The following is a 12,409-nucleotide window of genomic DNA, read 5'->3' on the forward strand; positions in this document are numbered from 1 at the left end:
AGCGCTCTATAACAAAGTTTCACGTAGATACAATTTTACTTGAATCGTCAGCGAGGTTTCCTTTACCACGTGCCATAAATGGATGAGTATCGAAACAATGAAAGTTATCGGAATGATAACTTGTTCCACTAGCGTCACTGTCGCTCGATTAAGACAAAGGTCTGCCAGAATATGTAACTAGCATCACCAGACTGCTTCATGTGACAGTTCCATTTTTGAAATATCCTCCTCACCCGTGGGCTTCTGCGTGTGGCCTAAACTCCAAGCCTATTTTTAACTAGCCTTATTTTGACTAAGCTTATTAGCTATTCAGCTATTGTTGGCAAAAATATATACGTAACAAAGCCAGCGTTACTTTTTGACATTGCATCGTGCACCTGCTGCAATGGAAATGTTCCAACTCAAAGGGGCCTCCTCTCTATATTTAGCGAGAGAGATTAGGTTCCAACATATTTGAAAGAGACCGTGTGGCTCTTAACATAGATGTAACAACAGGGTCTAAGCAAACTCTAGTTCACTTTTGCTGTTGTGCACTATCTTCACCCTGCCTATATGAACACAATACTTCACATTCTGTCACCACCTTGATTAGCTGCTTTCTTGTTTATATCAATGGCGGCCATTTTTGCTCTGTTGACTGTTGCCTTTCATTGTTAAGGCATTGTATTACTGAGCTGTCGAAATGATGGCAAACTGAGTTTTGGAAATAATCACATTATAATTCATATGAGTAATATGAGGTGTTGCTATTAAATAATGACACTAATGCTGTAATTCAATTTTAATGAATAAAACTACTATAACTTGTATACCTCGTATATTGAAAAAAATGAAACAGTTCCCTTTCCCAAACTGAGGAGCTGTCCTTGACAGACACTTCAAATGAGTGAGAAAGAGCTGGAGGGCTCTGAGAAGAGCTGCAGAGCTCTGGGTAGAGGACAAGTGTTGAATACATTTAAACTAATTGGGGCTTTTTAAGCCAACCACAGAAGTCTCTCATTTTTTACCTCCTACAAAAGCCCTGATCTCCCACGACCTTTTCTCTTGATAGGCAGGTATTTTCCAGCCAGGAGTTTAGGGAACACAGACGAATGGAGTTCAGCAGTAACTGCTAGCCTGAATTTAAACACCTGCCTTTCATTTTTCCTGACCACTTAACAATCATGTTTGGAGGACACTGCTTAAAAAAGAAGTTGAAAGATATAACAAAAGAAAAGCTAACCTTTCATTTTGATCTTTTGCGTGACTGTATGCAACTTCTCCTCCTCACCACATGGTGGCGCTCAACCCTAGTCAAAAGACAAAACAAAGCAGCAGAAGGGTTTAAAGTACACTTTAGTTCCAGTATGAGGGTAAGAGTAAATGTTATGAATGGAATAAATCACAATTACAGAGTTTCTCTGGAGGCTTCTCTAGGCAGCGGACCACCCTCATTACCACTCCTCCATTCAACTACAATTGATTAACTGCTGCTATGACTATCTATTTTAACTATCTATCTATCTATCTACATGTACTACATCTAAACAACAGAACACATACAATGCAGTGGAATTGATATGCTTTCTTGGCTTCTGTGCTTAGAGCTTACTGAAGCTCTGAGGTGGAATCAGTTTTCCCCCAATCCAACAGGTGGCAGCAGTGAGTGTAAAATATTTCCCTCACCTGCAAGTCTGAGGTAATTTATATTGTACATCCCTAGAGACAGGCAACTCCCATCTCAAAAGGTGTCATTGACTGCCAGGAGAGGAGATTCTGTTACACAAAGATAGGGTAGGTATGGAGGGGAAAGAACTCGAAACTCTAAATGTCTGGAGATCTCTCAGTGTCCTGCAAGGAGGGCATCTGCAAGACGCTTAAAAAATGTTCTACATGACATGAGTTGCTATTATGTTCCGCAATGTTGTTTGTATCACCTAATCTGATGGACACTGCACCTGGAGATGTTGTTGAAACATTTGACATGTTCAAACTACAAAAAAAAGATCGAATTTACATGTACTTGTGACACAGTATAATAACAAAATATAATGCAAAGAAGTCACATGCTAGTAAAACATGCCGCTAAATTGAGTTAAGTTCCAACTTGTTCGCAGATCACATCAAACTAAAAAAATGATATTCACTATCCATGGGATAGTGCAAGGAATGTCAGCTTTGGTTTTGTATGTCCATCAGTCAGACACCTGCCCTCCAGAAACTAGAGTCCAGGTGGGGGACCAAGCAGGATCACTCCGTTAGCCCCACACAAAGGTCAAGTGTGTGGTGGTGGCGGCCTGACCGGTGGCTGTCTGATGAACGCATTGCCTGGGCATACATCTTCACAGCGGTCAGCATGAAAGAGAAAGGGGGCAGGGCAGGTCAAAGGGGGTGTAGTAGGTACAGTAGAGAAGCAATGGTAAATAGTCAAATATATATATATGTATATATATATATATTAGTAGTTTTAGTAGTTGACCACGCAAAGAAATCGCAGAAAAGTAATGTAACTGTTTGAATCACTGCAAATATGAATGTAGTTGAACTACTAGCAAGCTACTGCAAAGTGTAGTTACTACAACTAATAGTTTAATCATGTTGTTCACGACTCCCCAACACTGCAAAATACACAGGAACCCCTGTTTGGTTAACGAACATGCAAATGCACTGGAGCCAACTGCCACCGCCTCCTGATGTTTCCCAGAGTCTTTTGGGGTTAATGATGCTCTTTGGCTTTGTGACGTTCTCCGGAAGAGCCCCACCCAGCAGACGAGCTCTAAACTCCCACACTCTCATCTTTCATCTGGACCACTGCCACTCGCACAGTGGGGGAGGGACTTCAGAGGAGCCTTTCTCCTTCCATGCTTGAGCCCTGGGCAGAGTTCCATAGAGACCCGTCAGTCAGGCGGCTCTGTCATAAAGAAGGAGAGATGGATGTGGGATCATTAATGGCATGAGTTCCCTTTTCCCCTGGAGAGAAAAATCTTTAGATGTATTTAATCAAATGATAAATGAAGCAAAAGCAAACGAGCATTGTTCAGTAATAAGTGGTCAAATTTCAATGAAAACATTTTCCTTTTAAGTCCTATGTCACATGACTTTTTCATTTGACCACACAGGCAGATGTCCCAAGCAAAAATTAAGATTTACAGAACTAGTTTTTACATTAAACTCTTTTCCCAATGTTGTCCAGAGCAGCACATGGGACAAATGGCTCACAGTCACCCGGTAGCTTTTCTGATAATGAATCTCTGTGCATGATTCACTATTCTCTGGGTTGCAAATGAATACTTCAACCTTTATGTGAGTTCAAGTTCTTAACAAACGTATTGTTTTCAGATAAAATGGTGCAGAGAAAGGGCTTGCTGGAGGCAAAGTGTTAGATATTGGAAACCGAGCTAAGCTCTCTCTTGAAATGTTTGGACCCTCTAGCACGACCACAGAGCACCACAAAGAGGATTTACTCCTGTGGTCTGCTTTACTGGACAGTCTGGCTGCCCCTGCCTGGTCCTGGAGGAGTGACTGGCATACTAATGACTTTGGTGCCCAGGACTGGTGGGCAGTAACACTTCTCATGTTGAGACTGAATTGGAATGTATTCAGCACTCAAACTGGAGTTAGTTTAGAGGAGTGGGGAGGGGGGGAGAGGGGACGCTGAACAGGACAAATTCTCTCATACTTTGTGTGATGTGGAGGACTGGGTGATTGGCATACAACCCCCCTAAATCTGCTCTTAAATCCCTATGGCTTTGATGAAGTCTTCTGACGCCACAGCAAGAAAATAAGCAGAGGCCAACTACATCAGAGCTGCACTCAAACTCCCAGATTATTGAATATACCTCTCAGTGGCACACTTCCCAGTTTCAGTAAGCCTGCTGCTGTATCATACTATGACATAATCCTTCTGTCCAGCTATATAGAAAGGGAAACTGTGTTTTCGTAAGTCTTTCAATGTGTTTATCACGAAATCTAAAAATTGTGTCACTGGGGAAGTAGCTTATATTTGTACTGGATATTACTGCCATACAATTACATTTTCATTGACATTAAATCTACAGCTGTTAAGAGACTCATAAGAGAAGTATAATTGACACATCTGCCTATGACATAAACCGGACGTGTTCATTGTGTTGCTTGTCTCCCAAAACTGCTGCTCAGACAAAATGGATAATTGTTCTTTCAGGGTTTATTCTCTGTCCCTCAGAATACTGGTGTGACTTTCATTCACTACAGCTTTCAGAGGCGAGAGCAAATAGGCAGAAAAGGAGGTCATCTTGACCGATTAAATGTGCCCCATGTTTTGTGTTGGGGTGAAAAGAGGCGTTTCTATTCACCTCTAGGCCTAAAGGGAGATCTCTAGAATGTTTATTGGCATGACAAATTTCTCAATGGATTGCATAAAAATTGCCTGCAAGGTTCTTTTCCAAAGAAGCAAAAAGGAAGACAATGGTGGGCTGATTCTATAAAGTAACGTATGCCCTGTCAACACCCCCGCTTGAATATAGATCAATCATTCATGGCGAAACTAGTCAAATTAGTCAGACAAAGATCTCAAGGGAAAAAGAATGGGCTGAAATATTTGAGATGGACAGGAGTGGGTTAAACCACCACAGAACTTTTTAAGCTAACTCAAAGAGCAATTTAACTCTAAAATAAATTAAAACATAATATGTTATCATGTATTACCTGCTGGCATTGTTAAATTATCACTGTGCCCGGGGAATTCTGTAAGTATGTCAAAAGCGCTGAAGAATTTCCACAGAAGGGCACCTTCAGTTTAAGACAGGAACTGATGCATCTCAATGAAGTACTATTTATACGTCTCACTTGAGTACGTTTTTGTTTTGTTTTGAAAACCACAGGTCAATCAACATCCTATGAATAAATCAAAAGCTTAGTGATGATTTCATACCACTGCACAACTCCTTGTCTTTAAGATACTATGATATATGTTTAGAGATTCATAGAGATCGCAACCATTTTTTCTTTCATATATTCATTGATGGATGCATTAATTCATTCAGTTATTAATTTCAGTTAATGTGCCTTGTCCTACCACCACCTGAATACATGGCCTATTTACAAGGGTATTCCTCTCTAATTAGGCTTGCTCACAGGAATTCATTTTCCACACTGTCAAATTCAATTTAACTTGCTATTTCTGTTTCACAAACGTCACTTTACTGCTCATGTAGGGGCAGAACATGTGTGTCGTTCTTCTCTCTGAGTTTGTTTGTGTGTGTGAGGTTTTCCTGATTTCTAAAGGTCAGTTATGTAGCACTGGTGTAGTTGTGGGAAAGGCTCCAAACAGTCTAGCTCCACTCCAAAACCAGTAAGCATTAAACGACTGAAACAGAATGAAACAGATTAGCAGTAAAATAAGGCACCGCTTTCATGTTGATTTATATGTGACTAAAGTTTCTCTGTCCAGGTATTAAATAGTACAAGTCTCTCATACACAGTACATCAGTGTTCATTGTGGTTGTTACTGCTTTAAGAAAATGTGGAGATTCAGTTTTTAAGTTTAGTCTTTCCAGTTAATCTATACTGCCCTACAAAGGCAAAGAGCAGTATGTGCATTTTTTCAAAAAAATGTTTTTTGCAGAAATTGAAAGTGCAGGGTCAGCTCTTCAATCTGTGACAATTTTATGTTGACCAATAAACTGTTTCATGTAAATATTTGCAATTTAAATTTGCAGTGTGTATAGAAAAGTAGAGTAAAACCAAGCCAAGTGCAGTATATGTCTTTACTGCAGTTTGCCTTGGTTCCAGTCATATTTGCTGCAGTCTGCCTTGGTTCAACTTGCCCTTGCTGCGTTCTGCCTTGGTTTTATTATATTTAAATAATCTCTGACATTATGATGCAAAAATATAATTTTGCTTAATTTTTACACTAATGTTCATAAAATACACATTTGTTCCATTGCTTAGGCATCAAGGAACATTTTTACATCAAAAATATTGTGAGTTTTTTTCCATAAAAAGAGTGATTATGGTCATCTTACTGCAATACCTTAATGTATGTGTGTGTAATTTTAAGCAGTAATACAAAGGCAAAACGCAGTATAGCCTATAAAATTACCAGATTTTGCAAAATTGTAAAAAGAACTTAAAGGGTGGTGTTCACCTCACTTTAATCTATCTAATTATACATTTTGTTGTTAAATATAATTTAAAACTTTTACTTGGTGAAAAAAACCCACAAAAAGCTGTTTTTCTCAATTTGGGTTTTTTGCACTTACTGCTCTTTGGCTTTGTAGGGCAGCATAGTTTCAAGTTAATTTACTTGCACATGAAGAAATGTGGTCCGGATTTATGTCAGGAGAGACTATTTACTGTTGCAGCACATTGATTTACTGTTGCCCTTCATCAGCTTGAGGTCCCCAGTTCAAGTGCTTCAAGTGTCTAACTAAGGAGCAGTCCACAATATAGGGTGAGTAAGTGAGGAGGATACACCTTTCTCCGTCAGTTCAGTTAACAGAGAAGTTTAATGTAATACCTGAGAACCTGCAGTGCACACTTGTGTAGTAATGCGTAAGTTGTGATTCGATTCTGATGTTGCTCCTGTCTGGCGTTCGGTCATGTGTTTCTATGAGCAGAAAATCATAACTCTTTCAATATAATAAATGTTTAATTTCGGGAGACTATTGCTTTGTCTGAAGTCGGTGTAGTTCTCAACAATAAATATTGTGCATTGAGAAGGTATGTTTCATGCCTGTGCAGCACAGAGAAAGAGAGATCCATGATGCGATTTGTTCATGTTTACATGCACTGGAGGACACAAGCAGCACAGAACACATTTGAGCTGCTTTGAACCAAACATTCAAAACATTTTCCAATAAGTGATACTTCTGCATACCTTCCTGTACTTCATGGTCTCCTATCCTGTCCTGTCATCTCCTATGTCTTCTAATTATCTTCCATTGCTTTCTTTACGATGCAGTAAGCTACTTCCATTCTCTGCATTTTCCAATGCAAAAGTAGGGTGATACCAAGCAAAAGGGGAGGGGAGGGATTGGAATTTCTGGAAGAAGCATGGGAGTTGATTGGGGGGCATGTACCATGCAGACTGGAGAGCTGTATGAAGTGGGAGGTCCTGGAGAGGATCCATGCATATTTTCTATCAATCTCATTGAACGGAAGTTCATGCAAAAGTATGGAGTTGTTGGCACATTCTGAAAAAGTCTCATCTATTCAATGTATTCAAGATAGGCGGGCAGCCCTTTGAACAAGGTGACCTGCACTGTCCTCAAGGGTAGCTAAAGAGAGATTTATTTTTGACAGATATTCAAAGTCATACAGTATATTTTGTTCACTGTTTCCTCAAACTGCTTTCAATGGATAATGAGCTTGTGGCTGCAATTAAATGGGATTGCAGGAAATACTAACCGATGATATTCCAAAACCTTCAAACATTATCACAATAACTCCATGCGCGCACAAGAAATACAAAAGATTGTGTCTAAAGCTCTACAATCTCATTGCAAATGAATGCAAACTATTGGGTTAGACCCTGCCTGGCTTTGTGAGAAAAAGAGGGGCTCTTTATGTAAATCAGGAGGGTCTTGGTGATGCTGAATTGATAGGGAAAGTCCTGAGGCGCCAGCAGTGGTTTGAAAGGTTGCCAAGAGAGACAGCTTTGATTCAGTCAGGCACACATGGGGCCCCCCATTTACCTCATGGGGGCCCACCTCTCTCAGCCTAGCCCCCCTCCTCCCTCTGAATCACTGGGCGCTAGTGGGCAGCAGTCCTGCCGGACACCTCTGTTGGTCACAGAGACACATCGCTGAGCCCTAATTCTATGAATACACAAAAGGTGAAAGGAGGAAGCAATCAAATCCCTGGAGCTCTGGGAGAGGAGATAAATCCATAGACAATGTCTGACGGTCCTCTGCACGAAGGCAGCTCTCCTACTGATAATGATGATGTAACTCTATATTTGTTCAGCTATTTTGATGTAAAAACTGACAAATACTTTTGGCACCTGACAAGTTAGGTATACAAGTGTGCTCCCTTCCTCTCTATCTCTCTCTCTCTCTCTCTCTCTCACACACACACACACACAGACACACACACACACACAGACACACACACACACACACACACACACACAGACACACACACACACACACACACACACACACACACACACACACACACACACACAGCGTACATTCCGTTAGATGTACTCATAGGTTTAGCTCGTCGGTCACTGAGTTGTTGTGAAACAATTCGTCATCCTGTTTCTCGTAATCCCCAAACAGTGAGCTGATTGCACCCCTCAGTCAACAGAGACCCAGCCACAGGCGTAGGCAGCGCTCTGGTGAATCGCTCCCCAAACGTTCACACATCCCCTCTGTCTTTCTTCCATTCAAACAACCCGACAGGGTGGAGGTTTAGCCTAGATGTGTGACGGGGTGTAACCCCTGTTCTCCTCCAGATGAGGCACCAAACTTCACCCACTCCAGGGGCTCACAGCGCCACTGCACACCCCCCACGGCCTCCAAGAGAAACACTCACTGTCTCAACTCGAAACATCATTCTGTCTCCTCCAGATGAGGCACCAAACTTCACCCACTCCAGGGGCTCACAGCGCCACTGCACACCCCTCACGGCCTCCAAGAGAAACACCCACTGTCTTAACTCAAAACATCATTCTGTTTCCTCCTCCCAGCTGGGTTTGATGGACGCCTCCATCCCTCATACCTGTTCTGACCCGTGACACGCGGTCACAAAGTCCCACACAGAGCATCTCTTGAAAAAGGTTTTTGCTTCTAATTGGGTGAGTCTTACCCTGCTTAATGAGTCGCCCCAAACTAAAACATCAGTCTGCTAATCATTTTCTTAATAATTTATTAATAACCTTAATAAGTCAGTTTCACTGAATGTTCAATAAAATGGTAGAATATCCTCAATTCATTATAATGAATGTATAGCTATGATATCATTGTAGTAGATTTAGTTTAGTTGTTTGGCATCACTTTATTTATATGCCCTGAGCTGGTCAACGTATACGCATGGCTGGGAGGAGCAGCAGCCGATCTGAAATAAGATAAGGGATCTAGGAAGGCTGTGAGGAGCAGATGAGGTAACGCTCAGAAGATGCTTATACGTATGTGTGATATGCATTAGAGATGCAGAGTGTGATGAAGGGTTAGGGAGGTAGCAAGAGGAGGAGGAGGAGGAGGAGGAGGAGGACGAAGAATGATCTGATAGCAGTGGGAATAGAGAATGGAGGGAGGTGTGCAAACTGAGGTTGGAGGAGTGTACAGGAGCAGGGGAGGAGGAGGAGGAGGAGGAAGAAGAATGATCTGATAGCAGTGGGAATAGAGAATGGAGTGAGGTGTGCAGTCTGAGGTTGGAGGAGTGTACAGGAGCAGGGGAGGAGGAGGAGGAGGAGGAGGAAGAATGATCTGATAGCAGTGGGAATAGAGAATGGAGGGAGGTGTGCAAACTGAGGTTGGAGGAGTGAACAGGAGCAGGGGAGGAGGAGGAGGAGGAGGAAGAAGAATGATCTGATAGCAGTGGGAATAGAGAATGGAGGGAGGTGTGCTAACTGAGGTTGGAGGAGTGTACAGGAGCAGGGGAGGAGGAGGAGGAGGAGGAAGAAGAATGATCTGATAGCAGTGGGAATAGAGAATGGAGGGAGGTGTGCAAACTGAGGTTGGAGGAGTGTACAGGAGCAGGGGAAAGTGTGGAGAGACTCCAAAGGTGAGGAGGTGGAGGAGCATACAGGAGGAGGAGGAGGTGCAGAGGGATGTACCGGCTAATTTGCACTTTCTCAGTCAGACAAGCCACCGTAAAAGGCTGAAAAGCTCCTTTTGTGCGTCTCCTTCTCTCTGGATGACAGAGAGAACGAGCGAGCGAGCGAGCAGGGAGGTGAGAGAGAGAGAGAGGTCCGGCCAGGATTGTGAAGAACAAATTACACATTCAGGAGAGGCAATGCTTATGATTTCTCCGAGCTGCGAGAGACAAAGACGGAACATTCCAGAGAAGCAGTGAATGCCTCGGCCCCTCTCTGATGGGGCTCACACAAAGCTCAAGGGTCCCAGGAGAGACTCTCACCAATCTCCCTTCGGGCCCATTCAGGCCCTTTTTTTGGCCTCCATTTCTGAGAAATATACAGCTTCCTCTAGTCCCTCTGGTGTAGTCAGCTGAGCTCTCTGCTCAAGATTATTGCGTTTTTTATACCAACATAGTGTAATATACACACAGAGCAAAGTCCAAGTAAGCACTTCAGTATTCAGTTTTATCAGTTGTGTGCCTTTAAGGCTATGTTCTTCTAGACTGTCAATGATCTCGCAAGAACAAGCTGAAGAGCAGAATATACCTCATAACGGTCCGTGGAGGAATGGAGAGTGAGAATGTCATAAGCGGTATCGTTGGGAGTTAGTCAGAAGAGGCACAGCATGCAAAGCCCACACTGAATGGCTTCTCTCTACTGTCTACAAGATCACTCAGATCAGTGTCCTTCCTGAGCTGGATAAAAGTGGAGGTTTGTCTGTAGTGTGGGAGAGGTTAGATGGTGGCAGGGGGGCACGGGTCCTCCCCTGGGAGAGACAGCCCCCAGCAGCACAGCTCAGCTGATGGCTGGAGTGAGAGCCGGAGACGGAGCCGGAGCCTGAGTGTGTGATTGCCAGTTCTGGTGCCAGGAGAGGAGAGAGGAGAAGAGTGAGGAGGAAGGAAGTCAGCACTCAGTCTGCACACTAACATATCTTGAACATCGACAGAGCTCAATCAGTTGGAGTTCTGGCCATGTAATCCAAGCCCAAAATGTTTCGTAAAAAAGGGTGTTGAGATTTGTACCTGGAAAAAAATCAAGGCATTTCTGATTGATGGAACATATCAAGTTACTACTCAGTTACTTGATAAACTTAATCAACTTTTTTTTCTCATCCAGAGGTAATGTCGTAATGATACATTGCAGATCACTTGATAGTCATGTCTAAGGTGCACCATATGTGTGTTTATAGAGTGGAAGAGAGGCTCACATGGGAAACTGCTAGTCAGTGTAATGGTGACGACGATGCTTTCCTGTTTTGAATGTGACACATCTCACTCTCAGGCAAACAACACAATTCTCAGTGAAGATGCGAGATCTTAGAAAGCATATCAGACACACACACACACACACACACACACACACACACACACACACACACACACACACACACACACACACACACACACACACACACACACACACACACACACATGTTAGAAAGCATATCAGTACAGAGAGAGATAACACAACAAGAGAGCAACATCTCTCCCTCTCCCTCTAGCTCTCTCTCTGTCATACGCATACACATACAGACACAAACAATCACACACACACACACACACACACACACACACACACATACACATACACACACACACACACACACACACACTCTCTCTCCCTCTAGCTCACTCTCTCTGTCACACACACACTCTCCCTCTAGCTCACTCTCTCTGTCACACACACACACACACACACACACACACACACACACACACACACACACACATACACACACACACACACACACTCTCTCTCCCTCTAGCTTACTCTCTCTGTCACACACACACTCTCCCTCTAGCTCACTCTCTCTGTCACAGACACACACACACACACACACACACACACACCCTTTCTCCCTCCCTTTAGCTTGAGTTTGGTAAACTCCACCCTTCTGGTGAGTCGTGAGCCTGAGAGATGATTTAACTGGCTGTCTGGGAGCACCACCCCCCCAGCACTCCTCAGAGAGGCCAGCAGCCTGCCGTGTCTCCCCTCACCGGGTCCTGTGGCGTACGCACTCACTCCCCACACAACCTCTCTCTCAGCACCACCACGTCTGGAGCATCAGCCAGGACAGGGAAGAGTCCACGGGGGTCACAGAGTGAGTATTTGAAACTTCACCATCCAACTCCATCTCTCAAGGAAGCGAGGGTTTGTTTTAGTGAGGATGGATTAGTAGTGCAGGTGCTCTGGATGTTATTGTCTCCGATTTTTTTTCCTTTTTTCTAAACCCATTTTTCACAGTTTCTTTCATTATGCTGTAAGAGGGGAAAAAATGGAGATAAAAACAATCATTCCAAACTATAGTTGACAGGCTGCTCTCCGATCAACAGGTGGAAATGAGGCATTTTGGAAATGAATCTAAATCGTTGTAGTAAACTGCATCAGGTCATTGTTACCATATAAAATGCTTGCTTGCGTTCAGTATTTTCATTGGCTACCCTGGCAAATTGGGAAGCAAAATACTGGGATTCCAGTGGAGTACAGGAAGTACACCAGTGTCAAGTCTAAAAAAGTATTTTGTCATCTTGAATGACTGACTTTGACAGACCTAACAATCTTAATAAAGCATTACTTTTGCTTTATCACAGTCTTACAGTAACTCATATACTCATGAAATGTCTCTTCAGCTTCTACAATTTGAAA

Source organism: Sprattus sprattus, assembly GCF_963457725.1.
Source record: "Sprattus sprattus genome assembly, chromosome: 3".
Lineage (NCBI taxonomy): Eukaryota > Metazoa > Chordata > Actinopteri > Clupeiformes > Clupeidae > Sprattus > Sprattus sprattus.